The sequence below is a fragment of the Halichoeres trimaculatus genome, unplaced genomic scaffold (genome assembly GCF_033239565.1).
Source record: "Halichoeres trimaculatus isolate MK-OKI-2021-1 unplaced genomic scaffold, fHalTri1.1 fHalTri1_scaffold_3, whole genome shotgun sequence".
NCBI lineage: Eukaryota > Metazoa > Chordata > Actinopteri > Labriformes > Labridae > Halichoeres > Halichoeres trimaculatus.
This window is the reverse complement of record NW_027437181.1, coordinates 14,124,106-14,148,056: the sequence shown is the minus strand read 5'-3', so window position 1 is coordinate 14,148,056 and position 23,951 is coordinate 14,124,106. Positions and strand designations below refer to the sequence as shown.

The window sequence follows — 23,951 nt, the reverse complement described above, 5'->3', positions numbered from 1 at the left end:
CTGTCAATCATCTATAATACAGCCTATACCTGAAACAATGTCTTCCCAAAGCAAATGGCTATTAGTAATGGTGCCGCACTGAGATTTAGTGTCAAAATCTCAGACTTGTAGATTTTCCAGACCTGTTGCACTAACACAAAAATGATCAATATATTCTCAAATTGAAATGCCATATTTTATAAATATTTAAAGATGCTAACACGGAGGAAATACATCCATCCTCACTACAGAAACAGAAGACTGACACCTTCATCTTCTTCCAAACACCTTTCTCCTCCTTCCTTGTCAATCCTTTATCACACTTTGTAACTGTGAGACAAAAAAAGACCTCCAAATGATGAATTCCCAAGTAACCTATCCCAACCGTCCTCCCTCTGTGTGATTGTCAGCATCGTTTACCCCTGCCATATTTTCTCACTTTGCTAATTTGCCCGCAAGGTGAGACGATGCTGGGAAGCTCCTAAAAGTCCTCTGGCTCCAGATGTCTGGACCAGATGTCCCATTATTTCTGCACTGGTCCTTTGATTTTATTTTTATCTGTTTCCAGCTCTTTGCACCTTTACTAACCTCCACCTCTACAAAGATACACACATACACACACACACCTGGACACACGAAACCACAAAGACTGTTGGACACAAGCACCTGTATGCAAATAAAGTCACTGACCAAAACATCCACTGGGATGAGTTCCATATTTGGGGTTGCTAAAAACATCTTCTAATTAAAACCGAACAAGTAAAAGCAGTGTACACTGAATTGATCTGCCTAGTTCTGCATGTGTTAGAAAATCCCTCAAGTAAACACTTGCTTTTAGATGGATGACAAGTAGCTGCAGTGGTATGCAGGGCGTTTTGATGCTGTTGTTATTTTGATGTCTTTAAAGATAATAAAGAGACCGTTTTAAATTAAGGCATGAATATCCCCATCTGGCAAGTTTACTTTTCGTATAAGGTGCTATATGCATCTCTTCAGCAGCAACACCAGTGCCCTGACTTAAACTTAGAGCGTGTCACCCTTCAGGGTTGGTCATTGTCTGATTGTCTCAACAGACGGGGATATATTCTTAAAAGAAGATTCTGAAGGATTTTCCTAAATGCTATGCCAACTTCTACAGGAATAATCCTGCTCGTTCATCACTTCTGGGCCTTAAAACATGTTTCTTAATGCCTCTGTATGCCTCAAACCGCTCTCCTCTGTTTTGGCTGTAGCCTATGGTGGCGTTTCTGGACGGAGAGTATGCGTGGTGACATCAGCCAATCACAGCGCTCAGTGCGCAAGTGACTTTGCGCGTTGATTAACGCGTGGAAGAAGCGGCTAGGATAGCAGTGGTCGCACGGAAAAGAAATGGAAAAACACAACCAAACTGGAACTAAAAGCCTTTTCCTAAACGAGGGTGAAGATTGGCTAGACTTTTACTCGCTTTCGGTAACTTGGAGAGCAGCTCGGGACGATAAAGGACATGATCGGCTTTCTACTGAGCAGGTATGTGTCACATAACCCAGTGATTAGCTTGTGCTAACATGCCAAGTCAGGTGTACGCTTTTCAAGTCTCTCCCACGTAGAAACGCGAAGCTGCAGGTGGTTGTTGGGCTGTTCAATGTGTTCATGTTGTCACGGTTAGAGGCTGTGGCTGTGCGCTGCCCCTGCCCTCCCACTGACACTGAGCCAAGGTGGATGAGACATGTTTAAATTTATGTTTACCAACAAGTAACGAAAATTTACGTAGACCCTATTTTCAAACACATGTCTTTGTTGCATACAGGTTGTTAACATACATATGATCAAAGATCGATTATCTTGGCTCTATGATACTTCACTGCTCCAAAGAGACCACACTAGGCCCAAACTACTATATCTGATGTAACGACCTCAAATCTGAATTTGAGTTCCAAGCTTTTTGAAACTTTCTTAAACTTTCCCTCAGCTTCCTTTCTCTCCTTCTCTTTCTCATGGCTTCTTTTTCAATTTCATGAAGTTGTGATTTTTCAGCATCAGTCACGTGGTTCTTCAGTGCAGTCAGATAAGTCCTCTTGCAGAGTAAGTCAAACCATTTTGCACATCGAGGTGAGAGGAGCTTCAGGAAAACGCTCCACAACATTTCTTTTTCTATATAGTGAAGGAACATTTTTTAGTTCCCTACATGTTCTGTCTAATCAATAAAAAAATGTTAAAAAAGTTGTACCAATATAAATTAGTTACAGTTAGTTGTACAATATTGAATTAAAAAAAAAAATAATAATAAATCAGTGCTTTTCCCAAAAACTTTTCCCTGTGTTTCAGTAGTTAGAGAAGTTGTTGTCAGGGCTGCTGTGTGTACTCTTGTTCATTTTTGTCTGACAAGCCACCAGCTTGTAGACTCTGTGTCCAAGCCAAAGCCTCTACATCAGTATGGAGACTAGTGAGTAATTCCTGCAGCCTTCTGTCAACAATCTGAGCCATACACCTGTAAAAAAAAAATCCTCATGACCCAAAATGTCTCAGTGTTGTCACTTCGACTGTGTTGTTCTTTTCCAGGACAAGACAAAATGACCAAAACCATGTCTCTTTTAAATTTTCTTCCATGATATAAATACATAGATATTGCAATGACTGGTTTGAGATTCATAAATGTTAACTGTGATACCTTTACATGCTTAAAATGTTAGCTTGACCAATTGATAATGAGATACTTGTTGAGTGCTAAGGATTTAATGATTGATCCTCCCTTGTAGAAAACAGTAATTTATGAGAATATTAAAGCCTCATAATACAAAAATGTTCTCAAATTCCAGAATCAGAGTGGCACACTCATTAGTTTGAAGTGAGCAGGACGCTTTATTCGGTTTGAAAGATTGTTAAAAACTCACAGACACAAAACACACTCTAACTCCTGCAGAGCACAGGTGCACCCCATATTTCACAACCTTACGTCTCTCATTGCACTCATCTGTGAAACACCTTCTCAGACGTGCTTTTTGATCACACTGCTGTAATGCAACTGCCTGTAACTAATGATCGGCCTCCTCGTATGGGGCTCCTCCTGAGCCGCCCACCACTAGATGGCAGTGAAGCACTGTGTTTGCATCACCATTATGTGTTTGCTGTTGTCACTGTTGGTTGGTCTTATCTTATCTCCCCCTTAGATCCTTCTTTCCTATTGTAGCACGGGAAGATAAAACCTGCCAGTGCAGACCGGTATCATTTAGGGATCTGTTGCTGCTGACAGCACAAGGATAGTTAGAGCGCAGATAGAGAAAGTGAGAGAAGAGGAAAGTGAGAGGAGAGGACAGAGAGGGGAGGCAGAGGAGAGACAAGAGAGAGGGGCAGCAGCGGCAGAGTAATTGGCTCTAGACGTGCCGCTAATGCAGCCTCATCTTCATTGTATTCTTTCTCCGAGCACTTCTTCTCCTCCCCTCTTCTCTCCTGTCTGCTCACCTAATACACCCCCACAATGGCCAGCTCTCCTCCCGCTCCTCCTCTCCCCTGCCTTTCTTCTCCTTGACTCTCTCCTTTACCGACACTTGTTCCCAGCACTTTCTGTCCTCTCTCACCTTCTCAAGTTCCTTGTCCCTTCCTTCCCACACACTTCTCCTCTCTCGCCTTTGCATACAACACCACTTGGGTTTGTCTTCATCAGACACCTCTGGGGAATGAGCATCAGGAAGGAGCACCTAAAGGTCGGAGGGCAAAGAGAGCTCCCGCAGGGACTTCTGCTCAGTTTTGACCTCTGTGTGCTTCGTGATAGTCTGGTGGCAGGAAGAAGGGACTCAACATGGCTGCAGCAAGTGTTCTTTATTATTTATGAGAATATCGCTCATGAATCTGACTAATTACTCATGTCCTTGCTAATTTTTGGATCAGAATCCATGCTTTTTATTACCCAATAGCAGAACATTTGTTATGCTCTCATGTTCTTCAGCCTCTTACCCCACACTAAGTCTAAAAGCACGAGTACAAACCTGATGCTGTGGCAGCTTTCTACTCAAGTGGTTTGAACCAGCTGAGCGACTGATGTAGGCTTAAATGGTTCACATCAAAACCCCCTGCAAACTTGCAGCGGGCTGCACTAGCAGGCATCATAAATGCAGTGGTGTCCTCTGCGATGCAAGAACGACACTAAAAGCTCTGCAGATAAAAGCATGGGGACGTATTCAGTGATTGTGCTTTATGGCCTTCATTTATAGCACCGGCCGGCTCGTTCTCTGCTCCTCAACCACCTGCCTATAAACCCGTGTTTACATGTAATATAAATGGAATAACAATAAGGTTTATTCACACAGCATTCCCCACGGTTGACCAAGATTTTAACATTTCAGAGCTGCAATAATGCAAATAAAATCAGCAATTTAGGAAGCATACAAAAATAAAAGTACAAGATGAATTAACAGTAAACTCTAATGTGGTGTCGTAAGGCTGTATTGTACATTAGGCTGTTTTATGGTAACAATAACCCACAGCCTTGACCTACCAAATTACTCAACATTGCTTGACCTACTCTCTCCTTCCTGCTTCATGTTGCCTGAACAACCATCAGCTTCATATGAGGTGCTGTGTGATTTGTTGTCCAATAATAAGTTAGCGTTTGCCTCAATGGCTTGTTTTTTAGCATGGCTAAAGCAGAATAAGTCTTCAAGGAAAAATCTGTTTTCAATGTGAGTTTTTATTACTTTATTACAAAATTAGGCCAAAACAATCATGTAAACAAGCTGTTAAAAAAAGCGCTAAAACTGTAAGAATCACATTGTTCCAACCCCAACCTACACACACATTCACACAAGCCCACGTATAATTGGATCCTACACACTGCTCACAAGGGGGGACCCATCTGGAGGGGATGTTTATGTGTGTTTGAGTGTGTGTATGTTTGTGTGTGGGTGATTGTGTGTGTTGTAAGGTACATTTCACTTGCAGTGCACCCTTAGGCCCTGAGCTACATTTGCTCCCATCCATCAGCCAGATGAGCTGTGTCCTTTTTAACATTGCTGACAGCATGGAAAAAATAAACTCAGACAATATATTTATTTGTAGATTAGGACCCGAAATCAATAACCCCTTTGGAGATGAAGGGTAATGTTGCTGACGGGAACAAGCTGCGCTGAAATTAGAATTTAATAACAGCAACTTTGGATTTCCTCAATGAGGAGAAATTGTTCCCCTTTTCACACAAAGTCCACTGTCATCAGCTTTTGTCATTCTGTGCCTGCACCTTACGTGTTAGAGTGTGTGCTTCAGAGACAGACAGAGATATACTGCACATGACCAGGTAAAAAACAGTGTGTGTCTGTGTGTGTTTAATGTGTGTGTCACCAGCCACTGAAGATGTATACTCCTCTATGCAGGGCATCAGGCCATGTGTGTAGTTGGAGTGCTTTTTCATCTGTCACCTTCCTCGCTCTATTACCTACAGGAGAACCATTCCTGCTGTTTGTGCCCGGCTCTTACTGTAAAGGATTGTTTCTCAGTCACGTGACATGTTTGTTTGTATGCAAATATGGCTGTAATATTGTTTGGTGGTGAGGCCAAGCAGTGTTAATCAGATGTTTACAAGCAATACATAGTAAATGTCTGTGCTGGTTAAGGAGGAGAGGCGCTGTAGGAGGCTGGGAGAGAATACTAAAGGTGATCTTTGGATATGTATTTTCTTTTCATGAATACATTAAGTCAACAAACAAGGGCAAAAATCCCACAGAAGCCTAGAAATGTTTTTCAAACATCTGCAAATCAGTTCACATGTGCACTTTGAGCTGTAGTTTTTTAAAGATATTTTGACTTTGAATCTTTCACATAGATTCTTGCGGCAAAGGTGTTTGTTTTTGCTTGTCTAAACCAATCTCTTTTTTTATTTGCAGCATGATTTAAGAACTTCTGCGTTTTTTTTTCTGAATTTTCTGCCTTCAAATGAAAATCTTTAAGGCCACTGCAACACATTTGCATTTGTTGGCCTCTGATATACCTTATTGTAGCTGTTGGGCAAGAATCTGTACTTTTGCTCAAAATATCCTACTTTTTAAAAAATATTTTAGTCCATTTTTAGTTGTCTCTACTTAGGTCTGTCACGATAGCAAATTTTGCTGGATGATGATTTTCCAAAATATTATTGCTGATAAACGATATTATTGTCAATATTATTTTGATTTTATTCCATTTTTCATTGATGTAATTATGATAAATGGGATAATAAAGTGAGCACACCATATCAAAAGCAAGAAACTTTAATTTCTTAAGCGTTTTTAACTGTAATTAAAAGGTCAGGAGCTTTAAAATAAAATAAACAAAAAATATAATAATTTTAACAAACAAGAAAGAGAAAAAAAATACAATGAAAATGAAATGGACTCTCTTTCAGAAAAAAAATACATGTCAATGAAAATAATTAATACTAATCAAAAACAATAAAACATAGACCCTGCCTTAAAAAAAAAAAAACGAAACTCAAAAAAAACCAACAACAATAAAAACTATAGCCTAAATAAAAGGGAGTTTATACAGTTCCTGAATTGTTTGTAACATGTACCTTTTCCCAGTCAATCCGTACTGTCTGTCAAACATTTTTATCATTTCTGGCTTTCAACCAGTTTGTAGGGCTGCATTTCTTTGGCAATGTAGCTGTCTTTGAGCGCCCACCATTTGGCGCTTTTATTTCTATTTACTTTGCAGACTAAAAGCCTCAGTAAGAGCGGATTGTCAAAGAACAAGGCTCCGCTGCACCTCCCTCTTCTTCTTCATCGCCACTATTTTTAAATAAATGCGACATATCAGCTCGTTGGAGCATGAGCTCACACTTTGTTCATTCTGATAAAAAAGTAAAAGTAATACTCCCACACTGGGACTGTGGCAGGCGGCTTAAGAACCATATCTTTCGTGCCATCACTCATATTAGTGTGTGTTTCTTCCTTACCCCTCAGGACGCTCACTTCAGCTCTCTCCGTGTGTACGTGCGAGCAGCCCCGTCGCAAAAGATGCCAAAGATCGCATTTTTGACAGTTGCTCACACCGCTATATATCTGCTATAGAACCTATGCACCCCGATGTTAGGAAAGATGGACGTAGTGAGCCATCTTCTCATTCAGCCTCTTTAGTCGAAAGAGTGGATGAAAACAAACATGCATGCACGTGTCAGTTCATCAAGGCTGGCAAACTTACCGAGGATGTTTTTATTTATCGTTCGGTTAATCGATTTATTGATTATCGTGACAGGCCTATCTCTGCTTTTTAACTAGATAGTAAACGTTTGATATTTTAAAGACATATTTCGCATTTTGATCCACTCATGATTTACATGATTGGTATTTGAACACATAAATTACATTCACATTCATAAGATGATGAACTTTTCTTGAGTCTAATTTACCTTTCCCTGCTGACAATGTGGTTAAAGGTTACTTTCCAATATTATCAGTAAACAGTTAGCTGAGAAAAAGAGACGACACCAAACTGAAGAAAAAATACAATCACAGACTGAGTTTCAGCAGCAGACTAGTGAAGTGAGAAGAACATAGTGCATTTTCTACACCTGAATGTCATCAGAGAAAGAACATTTTTTCAAGACTTTACTGTGAGTGAAAATGTTAATTTTAACATGATTTGCGAAAAACATGAACTTTCATGTTAAATTTACCTAAAAGTTGACTGTCCAGAATGCTGTTACCATTAAAGGTCCACCAACTGTTGAATCACAAGATTACAACTTCTTAGCAGTCCAAGAAAATAAAGAAAACAAATCTATGAAATGATCTTTACGTCAAAACTTATCGTAATCATCTTTGTATCTCAAGCTGGTTGCAATTTAATTAATTGGGTTGCTTGACGATGGAGTCTTCTGTTCTCCTGAGTGGGTTTTGCTTCACACTTTTATCTTTTACTTAAAACTGGCATGTTGAACAGATAATGTTATTCAAAGATTATTTAAGATACCAGTAAGGACACATGATTTGTTCTGTGTGGGATATATGTTTACTGCTGATGTCACATGGCAGATCTTTAGAACTTGGAGCCTTTTGGCCTAATCTGACCCATTAATACCAAGAAGCCTTAATCATTCATAAACATATGTAAATCTGAAAAATATTTTTAAAGGTCTTAATTAATTTCTTCGAACAAATGCTGCAGCCTCTGGTAACTGTAAAACAGTTCATACAGAGTCAACATCTGATGGTTCATCAGAACATTGTTTTATTATCACATTATCACTTCATTAGTTTAGGCTGTTTATCTCATTCATTAGTCATATCTGCTGTGAAGCACTAAAATAATGTATTTCACAACCTTTTAACCCAGGCTTTTCAGGCTTGGGGATTAATGAGAGTCAAACTGAATCAAAATGATGCCAAATGAAACTTTGTGTTTATAAAAAAATAGCTTCACTTCTCTCATTAAGAACAGAAAACTGGCCCTTCAGCATTTCTTTTTCAAATCAAGCCCTTCTAAAAAAGGTAATTGAATAACCCTGTTACATAGCATAGATGCAGTCCCACTTAGATTTTTTTCTGGTCTAATTGCTGTATGTAATTTATTTCCTGATGTCCATGACTGCTAATGAATCGGGACAAACAGAGTGCTGTCCAGGACTTAAAAGCAAATCTCCATAGCCATGAAATCTTTCTAATTCGTTCCTTTTAAAGAAAAAGTGGTTGCCCACCCACCATGCCAGGCCATCCTCACATTTCCACCTCAGTGGTGCACACCAAACAACTTCTCCCTACCCTGCAGGAAACAGTTGCTGATGTGCCTCTATTTCCATCTCGATTCCCATTTGCTTTCAAGTGCCACTACTTCCCATGTCTACGAGTCTGTCCATCTCCCTAGGGGGTGTACGCACATCTCCCCAGCCTCTCTCTATTCCTCTCCCTGTTTCGTTTCAGCAGACACTTTCTTAAAGGTCAGGTACCTACGGGGCTGTAAAGATTGAGGGAGGTAAAAAAGAGGGATGAAGTCGTACCTGCAACTCGTAAACAGCCCAATCGCCACCTGAAGGACAAATGATACTGCGCTCAAGTCAATGGGTCAAATGGGTTCAGGCACGGCTGTCATCAACTAAAACAGATGTGTGGTGGTATGCATGGATGGATAAGATTTGATTGTGTGCTAAGTGCATAAGTGCTTGTGGATCTGAGAGCCAATATAGCTAAAGGAAGAACAAATGAGAAATGACTTGAAAAGGAAACAAAGGCAGCACAACTGAACTGTAAATTCCACCCTATGTAGATATTTACCCTCCGTTTAGACAACCTGTTTCGAACAATATGTGTTGACACAGTTCTATGTTTTAATTAGAGGTGATTGCGATGTTTTACACCTATCCTTTTTCACTGTGAAAGGTGTCAACTACTATGTCACTTTCCTGTGTGTTCTTTAAGCCTTCTTCACACATCAACTCCTGAATAGTGGAAAAAGTAAAAAATAAACATCTAGGAACAGCGAAATGCACTACCTGTGAGGCATGAAATAACCAATCACAAAGCCTGTAATCTAACAATAGGGTTGATATTTTCTTATTACTTCTCACAAATGAAACACATCTTGTTTTGACGCACATTTCATAGGCATACTGTTTATTTCTTCTCAACCAGGTATTGTTGAAAAACCTCAAGATGTGTCATAACTTCTCAGGATCTTTGATGAAGTCTTTATTTATTCCATACATCCTCTCTTTGACCTTTGTTTTATTCATCTACTTCCCTCTCCTTACACCAGTTATCCTCTTCATCTTCCCATCCCAACCTTTTCCTCCCATTGCATTCCTTCAGCTCTGTTCTATTTACTATCAACGCAGAGCTACTATCTTCTCGCTCTCATCCCTCCACACCCTCCAGCCAATTTCCCCACAGTCCACCTTTCCAACATCTAGTTTTCTCGCTATATCACCACTGATCTACCTTCATGCTGGGCTCCTACACGCTCCGATGCCCTCCCCCTGTGTTTATGCTGCATGTGTGTTATTTGTATCCCCAACCTGCCATAGTGAAACTCATTGCTTTGTGTAAGGCCTCAGCGGCCCCACCCACACCACTCACTGTGCTGCCTGTCACAGGGGCCAAGCCACTGAAGATTACACTTCACTGAGCAAGTAGTCTCTCTGCAGGCCTATTCCCTGCAGATGTGGCTAATGCAGCCCATTATCGCTGTGCCCCCATGCTTGTTCTTCACGTCTCTTTTTCCACCAGGTTTTAGTCTGTTATTAAAAACAAAACAAACATGCTGTCCATGATTTGTAAATGGGTACATGTGCAGAGTACAAATGCTTTTTTTTGTGTTCCTAATGTTGTTTTGGTTTGGTGTACATTATCATCCCCTTCCATCCCACAGTGTATCGGTTACTTCTTTCTTTTTTTTAGATAATTTCAGCAGAACACACCCTTACCATGTCAGACCTTTTGAATTGAATATGTGTAAGCAGTTTCACTTTTATTATTTAAAAAAACACTGCAGGTTGGCAGAAAAGCGGTGATAACGTGAAGATTTTTTTTGACCTGGTTACAATCATCCTGATTCAAAATTCCAACTTAACAGTTTTCATAAACACTCAGTTACAAGTCATCTGATTATGACCTCCATTTGCATGAATCAAGCATTTAATCTGGATAAAACATCATAACATGATGAATGTGGGGAGAATAGTGGTAGAAATTGTCTGTTGTCAACACCACCACAGCTGCGTCATTGTTCACAATGTGTTAGGAAAAAAGTAAACAAAAATAGCCACTGCTTGCCTCTACACAGGCTCCTCTGCTTGTGCCTAGGGATGCACCGATCCAACTTTCCTTATATTGATACTGATACCGATACCTGGGCTTTGAGTATTGACCGATACCAATCCTGATGGATGTGTTGTTCCTCTGGTGAAGACAAAGGTATAAAAATATATATATATATGGTACAACAACTCTCCTCAGGTGAAACCCAAACTTTTAGAGCTTTGGTGACTGCCTGTTGGGTGGTAGTTTGAAAGCACTGTTGGATGCTAAAAGGAGATGTGATATGACAGTTCTGATGCGACTAACTCTAATTTGCTCAACCTGTGATAAAACATCAGACACCTATCTTTGACATTTTATCACCCCTTGCGAATATGCACGCTTTGCAAAACATAAAAGATGTGGCGTCAATCCTGCTGTTACTCAAGCCAGATTGCCTCTGTATTTGGATCTGCTCTAGGTTGCCTTACCAGTGTAATTTATAAGTGCAGAGGAGATGTAGGTATGACATCCATGTCATAATTCTGTCAATGATAAAGACTAATATGGTCTGTAATATGTAATAAGCTAAATAGAATAGAATAGAATAGAAAATACTGTATTTATTATTTCTTTCAAGGGAATTCAGGAGTCACAGCAGCAGTCTAGAAAACAAAAGTAAGAAAGTGCCCAGAAAGTGCAAAAAGGTCCAAAAGAAAATAGATGATGGTCATCATTCTCCAGTCAACCAGCCTCCACCTCCACAGGGTCCAGGACTGAGCTTCTTCAGCAGCCTGTTCAGTCTCTCTCTGCTATATCCTATCTGCTCTCAGCAGGTGAAGTTCTTTCAATGTGGTCTTGGTGTCTGGTGTTAGCTCTGTTAGCCATTTCTGTAAATAGCATGATGCTACTCAGACCTCCGGCACCCCCTCCACCACTGGGCCAGCACGGCTAGCTTGTCCATCGTATGGGAGATAGAGCTTATGTTCCAAATAATGCTGGTTGGAAGGACAGGTCGACATCGCCACCTCCCAGCTTGTACCTCAGAACCAGCACGTTGTCCCCACCTTCCTCTCCCCACCCTGTGGGAACACACCGGGCCCCACACCAGTCAGCATCAAAATGCCACAGGCCACCAACAGCCAATCCCACATGCAAACAACACAGACATGGCCACATGCAGGATCTCCAGACAAGCACAGGAGCAAAAACAGCAAAAATATCACTAAAGACACAATCAGCTTGGTGTCCATGACCAACAAACGTTCCATTCAAAGTAATGACCCACTCCAAATACAAAGATGACCTGAAAAAGAGAGGAAAAAAAATACATGAAACGAACACAGAAGAGACAGCTGCTGCAACAGGCAGCCACAATCAACAGGGCGGCACCTAGCAAAGAAGAAAAAAGAAAGAAGACAGATAAAGAAGCCTTGTTGGATGGCTTTAAATGCAAGAAGTGAAATTTTGGTGACACTCTACCAGGGTTCTGGGTGTGGACCTTATTTTTCAGGGTGTTATTGTTTGTGTTGTCATTTTTAGTGCTCCACCCCCCTCGAAAGAGATGTTGACTTCATTGGCCACCTGGTTAAAGGTCGAATGAAGAAACTCTGTGGCCACCACCAGCCAGCACTCCTGCTGTGTTGGCCAGTTGGATGGAGCACCGGGGTTCTGCTCTCTCACATCACCCTGTTACCCTCCTCCTGTTGTCTTACAGCTGAAGTTCAGCACTTTAGAGGACACCATGCACCTCTAAAGCTTCACAGATGGCCAGCACTTACCTTTGTGTTGAAGCTCCCCAAACTGAACCAGTGGAACTGATGAACCAGAGTCATTGAAAAAGAAGTTCACAACCAGTATGCTTTTTATTGTGGAGTCTTGGGTTAATTGAACTTTTACCATTTGTGAAAAGACTTCATGAATTTAAATATATGCTAAACTCAGCATTATCAGTCATCAATGTTTAATATTCCTCTGGGCCTCTTTCAAACACGATCATTCAGCTTAGCAGAACCTGTCAAAATGTGCACACAGTAGCTGGCAGGAACTATCTTTCAATGATACATACAAAGAACAAAAAGGCCTCCCTTTCCATGGATGTTTTAAAAATGAGTCCTAACTTGAATAGTAGTAGCTTAAAGGTTATTTTTGGTGTGTCTGTATTTAGAAATATCCATCCCACAGAGACAAGTGTCTGAGGATCTCACTGTGGCAGAATTAGTAGAGTTGTTTTTGTCTAATTTTTTTTAATCACATCAACAAGCAGAAATTTAAAAAAATAGAAAGTGGAAAGAAAAGGTCCAGGTAGACCCAAATCTTCCCTACTTTACTTTTTTCAAATATCCTTGTGGCACACAGAGCTAACCGCCTCGACACTGCTCCAAATAAAATGAGTCCAAGCCATTACCAGACTTTTGGCTTCCGCCGACCTAATTTTTTCTGGTGTGCTCTCTTGTTAAAATGCGAAGGCTGACTGGTGGTACTTTTGCCCCTACAGGGACAAAGCAGGAAACCACTCTATCTCTCTTCCATTTCTCACTCTAACATGGGAGTTAAATGAAATGGCCTTCTGGACAAATGCTTTGCCACCATTGATTAGAAAGATTCTTACTTTGACAGCACTCTGGCTCCAGGAAACAAGATGTTCCTCTTATTTTTTTATTTTTTTTTTTCGAGAGGAGCATTGAAATACAGCAGACTACAACTTGCACAAGTCTGTGGCCAGCAGGAATATGCTGATTTAGAGCTGCAGAGTAATGGCTTAAATCAACAGACAAGAGGCTTGTGGGTGCAGGCATCAGTGAAATTATGGCTCCTTTGGGCCCCCCTTGAGCCAAGACTCTACCTGCCAACGCAGAGAGCTTGAACCAAGATGATCTGGTTAACGAAGTGTCTCTGTGTCCACATGGCCGCTGGCCACAGCAAATCAAGATCATTCACAAGAGAGGACACTTCATACCATAAGCAACATAACTGCTGAATGGAAGTGCTGTTTCTCTTGTAATTTATGGAGACTATGAGGCACTTATCAAGCATGCTAATGTGCTGCTTAAATCTGTGGATAATGACGGTGTTTGAAGGGCTATTGCATGGAGTTATTCATTTTAATTGGGTAAAGGCCCCTTACAAGACATTTATGTGATGATGGGTTCACAACATGATGCAAATTCTTTATGTGCTGCATTTATTTTTTTTAAGAATTAACTTTCCATTACGACAACACTGCTAAAAGCACGTTTAATGAGATTATAGACGATAGTTTGCGTGTGTGTGTGTGTGTGTGTGTGTGTGTGTGTGTGTTTGTGTGTGCGCGTGTGTGCGTGCGTGCGTGCGTGCGTGCATGCGTGCTTGGTAATGGTTGGGGACTCTGTCTGATGAATGCTGAAATGTAACAGTCCTCCGTTTGCCACCTGTGGTACTGGTTGGCTGGTTAGAAATGACAAGGCAGCAGACAGCAGATGGGTTTAAACTCTTCCCTCCTTCCTTTCCTTCCCTCTCTCCCTTTTTTTAGTTTCTGTTCTCTCTTTAGATTTCTGTGTATCTGTCTCTGTCTGTCTACAGCCTTCATCAAGCCCTCAGTTTCCCCCCCCTTCAGACTCAGTGCTCAAGCCATCCCCTCAGTACACGTCCTCCTTTTGGTTGGAGTTGTTTTGTTTCATTGCACTCCAGGTACCAGACCTGTCAAATATCCACACAACTGATATGTGAATATTTATTGTACAACAGTCTCAATTATGCTGTCTTGTAGAAGATTACTTAATCAGACTCAAATACATCTATTATATCTTTTGTCTTCTTGTCATTTGGGTTCTTGGAGCTTCTGGGAAAAAAGTTTAATTTTGTGACAATTTCTGTGTCTCTTGTGCATTAAGTGGAACCTTATCTTTGTTGTTCCTTTCCCGTACTTGTGCGAGTTATTTCCTGTCAAAAACTCAGACTGTTGATTCTACAGGCAGCAGCTGGCAACATTATTTCATTATTATAGTTTTTGTTAAAACATTTTGATCTTCACAACACCAACATTACACTGAAAGGCCTCTTTGAGTAAATGTGTCTGATCTGTGGGCACCCACCACTTTCTTCTAAAAAATACAACTCCCCTGTCCCACTCTAGATCAACCAAGCAATCAGAACTTGTTTGCATGACAATCACAGTGATTCTGTGCAAGTTTGTTTGCCCTTTGATGTCAGTCTTTCTGGCGAAAACGCTGCCTCAACACAACTTTTGGATGACTTAACAGAAAGCAAAGAGGTGGAGTTGAGGTGGGCCTTGAGCCACTGTTGGCCTCCTTGCTAAAAGTTACAGCATGCCTGCCTGTCAGCCATGTCAGCAATGTCACACTCAAGGCAAAACTTGTAACCCGAGCATCTTATAATGTTGAGTCAAAGGGAAATTCAACCCCCATACAAGGTAAAAAAAAAACAACCAACAAAACAAAAACAACCCCCCCCCCCCCCCCCCCCCCAGAAAACTGTGGAAGAAAGAAAATTGCTGATTTTCTTGATTAGGTTAGTATACAGCTCCTGGGATCAGCTTCAAGTGGACACTTAGGGAACTGCAGTTTTTGCACTTTTGTTGCCTTTATATGCTGCTTTGTAGGCAGCTCTGTTTGCCCCTCGTCTTCACTTGCACTCTTTTCTTGCCTTGACAGCACTGAAAGCAGAGTGGCTGCATAGCACCCACTAGTTGCCACTTTTGAACTTTTTTTGTGTGTAAATCATCCATCAGTGGCAGGGATCATATGCTCTCTGAGTCTGAGAAAACTACCTGATGGAGCAGAGGGTTTGTGTATCAGGGTACATGTTCAGAGTGTCATTTTTGCAGATTGATACAAGGTAGCAGAGGAAGAGCTGGAAGATTCCTTTATTGGAATGTTCATCTTGCATCTGGCTATTTTCTTGATCTGTTTAAAACATACAAACAAAGAAAAAACTGGCATGGAAAATGCAAATAAGACTGTTTTCGTAACTTAACAGTGGCAGCAGTGACCTGCATTAAAACTAACTGTATGATTAAAGTCAACAATAGTGTTGTTTTTTTTAAATTACTATTTTGTTGGCCTTTTATTGGGTTAAGATTTGATTTCAGTCTAGTTCACAACCAGTTAAAATCTCCTCTCCCTGGTATTTAAATCAACTGAGCAGTTTTCTCTCTCTAATTTTAAGCTGAGTATAATTTTAGTGTGCAACAAATGCTGGAAACTATATGAAATTATTGGAACAAAACAGAGAAATACTTAAAAGGCTACCAATTAAGGGTGTGCGATATGGAAATAAAAACCTAGCATGATTTTATTTTTGCAAAATCAAAATAACGATTTTATCACGTTGTCTAATTTAAATAATTCAGACTATTTTGCGAGTTTTTTAACAGTATAAAAACAGTTTACTAATTTAAAACCAGAGTTCTGAATGGAAAAAAAAGATAAAAGATCTTTTTTTTTTTTTTTAATTTAGGTAAACAATTAAGCAAACTTGTGCCAAGTAAAATTAAAATCAAACAAAAATGTTGATGTTCATAACCTCTTTTTGTTTTGCTTTACTCAAAAGGAAATCAACTTGAAAACAACATTTACAGGATAAATTCGGTTTATACAGCTTTTACATTGTTTATAGAATGAAGTAGAACAAATTACTCACCCAGAGGGCTTTCCTGATCCAAGCAGTGCTTCGGGAGATATTAAGATCCAAAATCGAGCAGCGGACGTCCGTATAATGGGATCCACCGGGGCATTGACAGCGCCGCTCCTAAAACTGCATTGATCGTCAAAAAACTTGTGTTTTTCACCAATATTCCATCATGGTCCGCTCTGGGTTAGTCCTCTGCTGCAGTCTGTGTCACTCCAGACAGCGCTGTGTGGCTGTACTGACCTCTGAACTGACAAAGACTTTGTTTACGATTGCCCCTCAAAGAAAGGAGAAAGTGGAGTCAGCTCTCCAGAGAGTACTGCGCATGCGCGGAGGGGCAAAGGTAAACAAAGTCTTTGTCAGTTCAGAGGTCAGTACAGCCACACAGCGCTGTCTGGAGTGACACAGACTGCCGCAGGGGACTAACTTGGAGCGGACCATGATGGAATATTGGTGAAAAACACACGTTTTTGGACGATTCTTGCAGTTTTAGGAGCAGCGCTGTCTATGCCCCGATGGATCCCGTTATACGGACGTCTGCTGCACGATTTTGGATCTAAATATCTTCCAAAGCACTGCTTGGATCAGGAAAGCCCTCTGGGTGAGTATTTTGTTCTACTTCATTCTATAAACAATGTAAAAGCTGTAAAAACCGAACTTATCCTTTAAGTAAGGTGCACACTTGCTGCGCAACACCTAATTTATCAAGGCAGCATATCGATGTTGTGACTTCAACTTGTTTTTGATGTAGCACACTATTTTATTAAAATCCAATAAATATTAAATTTACAATTTATATAGCAAAACATCAAGAAAGTCAAGTTTTAAACAACAGTCCTATCAAAAACAAATTTTAACTTCTTGTTATAGTGCACTTTAGCCTTGTAAACCCAACTTCACTTAAGCCAATTTTCATTTAATTGTGCAAAAGATTTATCTTGCACAAGGTAAAAACAAACAAACACTGAAATACTGAAAATCATAAAACAAAGATTTAAACTTTAGACTACTATGAACACTCAAATTGCAGTGTAGACCAGAAGAACCAAAAAGAATCAGTGCAGAATATGATTGGTCACTGTGAAAGGGAAAATAGAATATTATGTGCATTACGGCCGGTTCTTCGATCTCTGTGCTTTGGTAGACTATCATCACATTCTAATCCTTTACGATCTAAGATTGTCATATCACACGCCACCAATCACACAGACGCTCCAAATTAGAATGTAGTTGGTGATTAACCAGATGATACTTTTTACTTTATTTTGAAGCTTTTTTAGTTCATATGGTGCAAGTGCACAACAAAGGCTCAATTTGTAAATACTCAATGTTTGCTACTTTGAAATAACAACAACAAAATGTGCATGCAGAGTGGTCAGCAGATTATGAGTATGTTTAATGAGAACATCAGACGAAGCTCGGAGGCAAAAGAAAAACTGCCCATCCTGTTCTGGGTTTAGCTCATCTGTGCATGATTGACAGCCCGGCACCAGACGACGTTCTCTGCTCATCCACACACATCAGTCACATCATTATGTGCTGAAACAGTGCAGAGTGGGTGGTGAGGGTTGTCAGTCATCTCCTGCTAGAAAAAAAACCCACTGTAAAATAGGCATGTTTGGACAGGGAACAATTGTTGCCACCCAGGCGCTTCTGCTTCCACTGTGTAGCCGAGAGGAGTTTTGAGAAGTCAGGGGCAGTGACAAAGAATGGCTGTTCCCCCTCCCTACTTTTCATCTTCTGAATGCCCTGTCTCGTCTGATTGGCTGTCTGACAACAAACATTGCAGCAGATGCAGGAAGGGAGGAATCCACAGGTTGTGCCAAAATCTGGCTATGCAGAGTCACTACAGCAGGGGGAATCTTTTGTATCCCAGGAATGAATGAAAAGCTGCTCAGAAAGCTCTGATTTATGTAGTAAAAGCTCATAGACACTGCTCACTTAATGCTGACATCTCTGTGAGTCTAAACTGAAGGGCAAAACCATAAAGAAAACTGGAAGTGAATGTTCAAGAGTGTAAAACTAACAGCAAAGATTTCTTTTAACTGAAGACCACCTAAGGTGATGATGCTCGCTTACTTCACAACACTCTGCTCCTGTTGCTGGCATAAGTGTAGGGAGGATGACACCATTGTGCACACTACAGAGACATCTGCTGCTAGTTTTGTGTTTGAGGGGTTTATTGTGACAATTCAGATATTCACTCATGAGAATTCAAAGACACTTGAGCTTTTCTATCTTTTCCTCTTTTTTTTTTTTTTACCAGTGTATGGTAACAACATACAAAAGAAAGCAGTCTAAATGGAGTGTAATTAATGGACGATTGTGTGTGTGCTTGTCACCGGGTCACATGTATGATGGCAAACAAGGTTAACTGATCTGCAATGGTCTGATTGATGGGGTAAAATGTACATCAGTTTCAGAGATGACCCAGTACATGCATGCTTAAAGTCCAAATAACTGCAACAAAAGCATGCTGCAGATTGAAGAACATGCTGCAGATCAATTCATTAATAACAAGTGTGTTGAAAATACATAAAATGCAAAGTCAAAGATGTATAAACCCAGAGGGTACATACAAGGGAAGATCTCATATCAGGATATTGTGGTGCTGATAAAGAGTAACGTTTATTGATAACATGCTGAAATCTTTTTTTACTTCCTTCATTTAAATCAATGTTATACTTAGCTGCAGAGCCTGATTTAGTTCCCAGACCTTTAGAAATGGCCCTTTTTGTTGTCTTACTGCCCCCTAGGGGTTTGGCAGTGTTTTGCAATTACTTTTTTTTAATTTATTTCTCTATACATCAGTGGCCTGATCTCCAAAGGCTTTGGCCTGAGGTGGAAACGCAGAAACGCAATGGATCACAGGAAATATGTTACTATAAAAAAAAATGTCTGAAAAAGAGCCAACCAACTGGTTAACAGTCAGAAAGAGTCAGCTAACAGTACTGCTAAAGGCATTTTTTAGATGTACGTATTCATTATTTGTTTTTATATACATTTTATGTTGATTGCTTATGCTGTTGTCTTGGGCTTTTGCATGTCTTTGTTTACGTTTTTTGTTTTTTTTTAATTGATAGTCTGCAGCATCTGTTACTATATGAAGACTGTGTGACCAATGCACATCCATTGACTTTGTTGGCCACTGTATCTGAACTGCATTTTTGACTGAATGGACCCCAACCAAAAACACAAGTAATGACACCTGACATTTGGAAAGCAAAAACAGAGCTGGGGGGTCAGCTGATATTGATAATGTTAATTTGTAATTGCTGCACAATTTTTTGTATAAACATTTTAATTCAAAGCTACTTTGGTTGATAGACCAAGATTGAGTGGTAAAATATAAACGTAAAATTAAGACACATATAAGCCTTCAGTCTTAAAGGGACCAAATGTGTGCTCAGCTGTTTTTTTCTGATGCGTTTGGCACACTTTCTGCACAGCTCTGTCCATGTAAAACACCTGTTCCAAGTAATACAGGAGGAGCCCAGGAGTATAAAGATTATATGGCTCAAAAAAAAAAAAAAGATTTCCAGTACTCTCTTTTTTGGCTTGATTCAGTCTGGCAAGCACAGCCCCTGATTTATCACCATACAATAGGCCCATTTCCCAGCAAACATTTCGACCGTGCAGGGAAAACACAGGCATAAGGAATAGCACTGATGATGGCTCTATCCAATGCAAGTGTCCCAGTAAGTAATGCCACTGATCCAGCATACTGGAATCTGGAACAGCTGAGCTAAAAGCTACTATTAATTTCACCCGAGCCTTCCCCGCTTTGAGTCCAGAATACCTCTGCCCCAAAAAACAAACTGAAATTCTTTTATATGGTTTTGACTGTGACAATATGTTGGCAGTCCATGACCAAACTTGTGAAGCCAACACTTTTGGGCCCATCACTCACAGAGAAGTTTTATTTTTATTTTTTTTTCCTTGAGCTAGAGGCACTTTTAGATAAAAGACTTCACAGCCTAACAGGACTTTATTCATGACATGTTCCCACTGCTCCCCTCAGGACAGAAAAGCTTCAGGCAGATCTTGTTAAAGACTGATTCTCTGTTATATATCCTTGATTTTAATCTTTAATAAACTTATTGCTCTTGCATGAATGAGCAGCATGTCCTCCTCAGTCTAAATGTCATCCCGGTGAGATATAGTAATTAATAGAAACATTAGTCAAAGAGTTTTAATTTGGCGAAAGAGTCACCTCAAGAGCATTTTGAAACGTCCTTCTCCAGCAGCCACGTTGATGGATTGGCGTATTTTGGGCTGAACACATGGGAGCCGTCTATCGCCTGGGACGACATTTGGCTGTCTAACTAGATCGGCAGAGACAAGTTTTTGTATGTAAATGAGCGTGGGAGGATGGATGCAGGAGGATTTCTTTCTTGAAAAATATATTCCAATTCAACCTTGGGTTCTTAGTGTTTTGTGTGGCTTGAACTACCGATGTTGTCCTTGGTATCCATAGTGCTGCTGGTTATGTTACGCATTTAATACTTTATTCACCCACCATTCTTTGTCAAAAACTATATTTCAAATCCCATTTGACACAATATACAAGCATCAAAGAGAGGGCACAGTCCTGGCAGTCTTATGCAATAAACAAATGTACTTTAACCTTCATTGTTTTAGGAGTAATTATTAGGAAATGCACTAAATGCATAGCAGATAAGATAGAATAAACTGAACTTAGGTAATCATGTTCTTTGTCTTGATGAGAATTTTCTTGCACAAAATATAAAAATTCCTGCCTTCCTTGACAGATAAATCAAGGTGTGCACTACAATGCACAGGCTTTATTGATTTATTTAGCAGATGAGGGAAGATAAAAGTAGCAGTCTGAATGTACAATGGCATTCTGCCAAAAACTACATCACAAGGTTGAAAGCCCAGATACCCTCATGCTCATCCTTCAAACCTGACACTTGAAAAGTATTCTTTAGTCTAACATAGATCATGTCTTATAGAATGACACCTAAAGGTTTTCATAGTTTCAACTCCAGATAAACAGTTTAATGTAGCCTGATGACAGAATACTTTACTTATCCCTGAGGGGTGATTACATTTCATCCCTTCCAGAACCATACAATAACAGTTGCATATGTATGGGGAACAAGGGCCGGGGGAACTGGGGGCAGTCATCTTTACAGGTCTACAAGGGTTTACACAGACTCTTTATGCCATAAATAAACCACACTCAAAATAGAAGAACAGGAAGCATCTCTGTAAACTGTAGTTAAAGCAAAACCCTGAAAAAATATCACAACACTCTCCCAGATCAATAAGACTCTGTATTAGTGCATCAGTCTGTAAGTAATACACATCATGTGGTCCGCTTTGTTACTCAACACTGTTACAAACATGGCCTCTTCAAGAGATTGAGATGCAGCAGCTACAGGTAATGACATTGACCTACCCCTTCCTGTGCACATCTGCGCAGGATGTTTTCAAAAGCTGTCTCGCTAATGTGCATGATATTTGGCATATTTCACTTTCCTTTCTGCTTTTCGCCACGCCAAGAGAAAGAAGAGAGAGATAGAGAGGCTGGCCCTCGCCTTATATGAGGATTAATCCATGGTAGCTGCTGGACATTCTGTACCGCTAATGCTGAAGACTTGCACAGGAAGGTGATGGCTTAAAAAGCTGATGGGTGCTGATGAAAAGTCAATGTCTTAAGAGCTTGAATAAGATCAGTTGAAAAGGACAATCTTATATTGGTAATTTGGTCTACATTACACAGCTTTGAGTACTCCTTGCTGGTAGACACATGGTATCTGAGTTGTTTTTTTGACTGCTCTTTCTCTACTGTTCTCTCATGTCTTCTCTCTCACTCTCTCCATGTATGACACTGTATTGTGACTGCAGGCAGTACCAGCACTGTGATGCCCCCATGTGCAGGAAGCGCTGCTGGCGCTGTCCTTGGGTTGCCAGATACAAAACTCAAGAGTCAATGTGCCCTCTTACCATGTTTGTTATGATCTTTCAGCAAGACCCTTTTTTGACCACAATAACATGGCACCAACTGTACCCCTTTAGTCCATGACTGAATTTTTTTACTAAAACCCAATTTGGCAGGAAAGCTGCAAACCTGGCAACACTAGCATAGGGTTTGTGTGTGTGTCCATGTGTGTATGTGAAAAACAGAGTAGGGAGGAGAGAGAGAGATCATATGTACTGTGTGTGCATTTGTGCGGCTGGCTAGCTGGGGGGCATGAAGCTGAGAGTAGGGCATTATTAAAAACCATCTGCTTTCCTGCAGAGTCAGAAGGCCGTCTGGACACGGTCTCTTAACAGGCCTTGTTTTCCTAGAAGCCCTGAGGCAGAACGACAAATTTGAATGCACAGACTAAAAAGTAGGGGGCGATTGAAACATTGATTTTTTGTCTTTTTTTTTTTGTTGGTATGTGTGTTTCTTTCAGAGACTTATCCAAAACCATGTCTTGAGTGCCATCTCATGTGATTAAAACTGTAAACTCTATTTTTTTATCACTTTAAAATAAGAGATAGATATAATTTGGTCCTAAAATAAAATGGATGAATTTTTTTCATGTTTTCTCTGTATGAAAATTAACTTTAAGTTGTCCTCAGACAACACACTTCACACATAAAATGCAAGGGCACGCCAGTTGTTATTACCTTGATTAAACCTCTCGTGCAATAACTCCACAAGATTCATCTTGTGATTTTCAGTGATTTTTACAAAGTGATATTTTGTTTAAAGCCATGCTTTTGTACAATAAAAAAACCTAAATCATTTGACAGTTTTTGCAATAATAATTCATTTGTGAATATCACTTGCCTGTATTACCTCACTTTTTGCATGGGTTTTAGTTATAGCCACTGTGTATTTACTGACAAAAAAAAAAAAAAATCACCTGAGGATAATAAAGCTATATGACAAACTCAAAAAAGAAAAAAATGCATGGATAGGTCAAGGGTCATGTGATGACTTTATTATTTCAGCATGTTTTGTGAAGATCTCCTGCAGTTTTTAGACTGATTAAGGGATTTTTACAACTTATAAATGTGTAACAATCTGTAAATTAGCACACATTTAGTATGAACACCCAGTATTTCTACGGTCATATTTGAAATATGGGAAACCGGAATAACCCCTCATTAGTGTTAAAGTATACCTTATGCAAGGGTGGGAAATAGATATTATGTAGGGGGGTGCACTTTTGCACTTTCTTAGACATGAGAGATGGTTTGCTAAAAACACAATTAAAATGACCATAGTCCGCTCAGACTACTACACCTGATTAGGTCCAGCGATATACCCCTTCAAGCTTTCTTTGTTTGCATCGCAGCACAATTTGTTCTCTGTCCTGCTCAATGACCCTGTTTTTTCCCCTGCTCCCCTCTTCTGTTGGCATAAACAGACAGTAATGGCGTCTGCGTTTTCCTTCCCCCTCACTGGTCCTTCACATGGCTCAGCAGCTTAGCTTGACAGCTCTGCTGTGTGTGAGTTCAATTGGTGGAGTTGAAAGCCTTTTGCAGCGTTGGGGTTTGGTCTGATAGAATCCTCCGTTTACCTTTTGCCCTGAGGCGATGAGAGGAGAGGAATAAGGTTAAAGCCATCCTGGTAGCTGAAACTAAATGGAACATGATCCTAAAGAACACAAAGAAAGATGCATATTACAACTAGAGGGAGTCAGA

The 23,951-nt window shown here is 40.1% G+C and overlaps 1 long non-coding RNA gene across 2 annotated transcripts in view; it reads left to right on the top strand.

The window, feature by feature from the left end:
- The first annotated feature begins 1,286 nt into the window (after positions 1-1,286).
- LOC141787995 (uncharacterized) overlaps positions 1,287-23,951 on the top strand; it is a 293,794-nt gene continuing 271,129 nt past the window's right edge. For both annotated transcript variants that reach the window (XR_012598099.1, XR_012598098.1), the window contains exon 1: positions 1,287-1,485. This is a non-coding gene — a long non-coding RNA (uncharacterized LOC141787995). The remainder of the gene's footprint in view (positions 1,486-23,951) is intronic.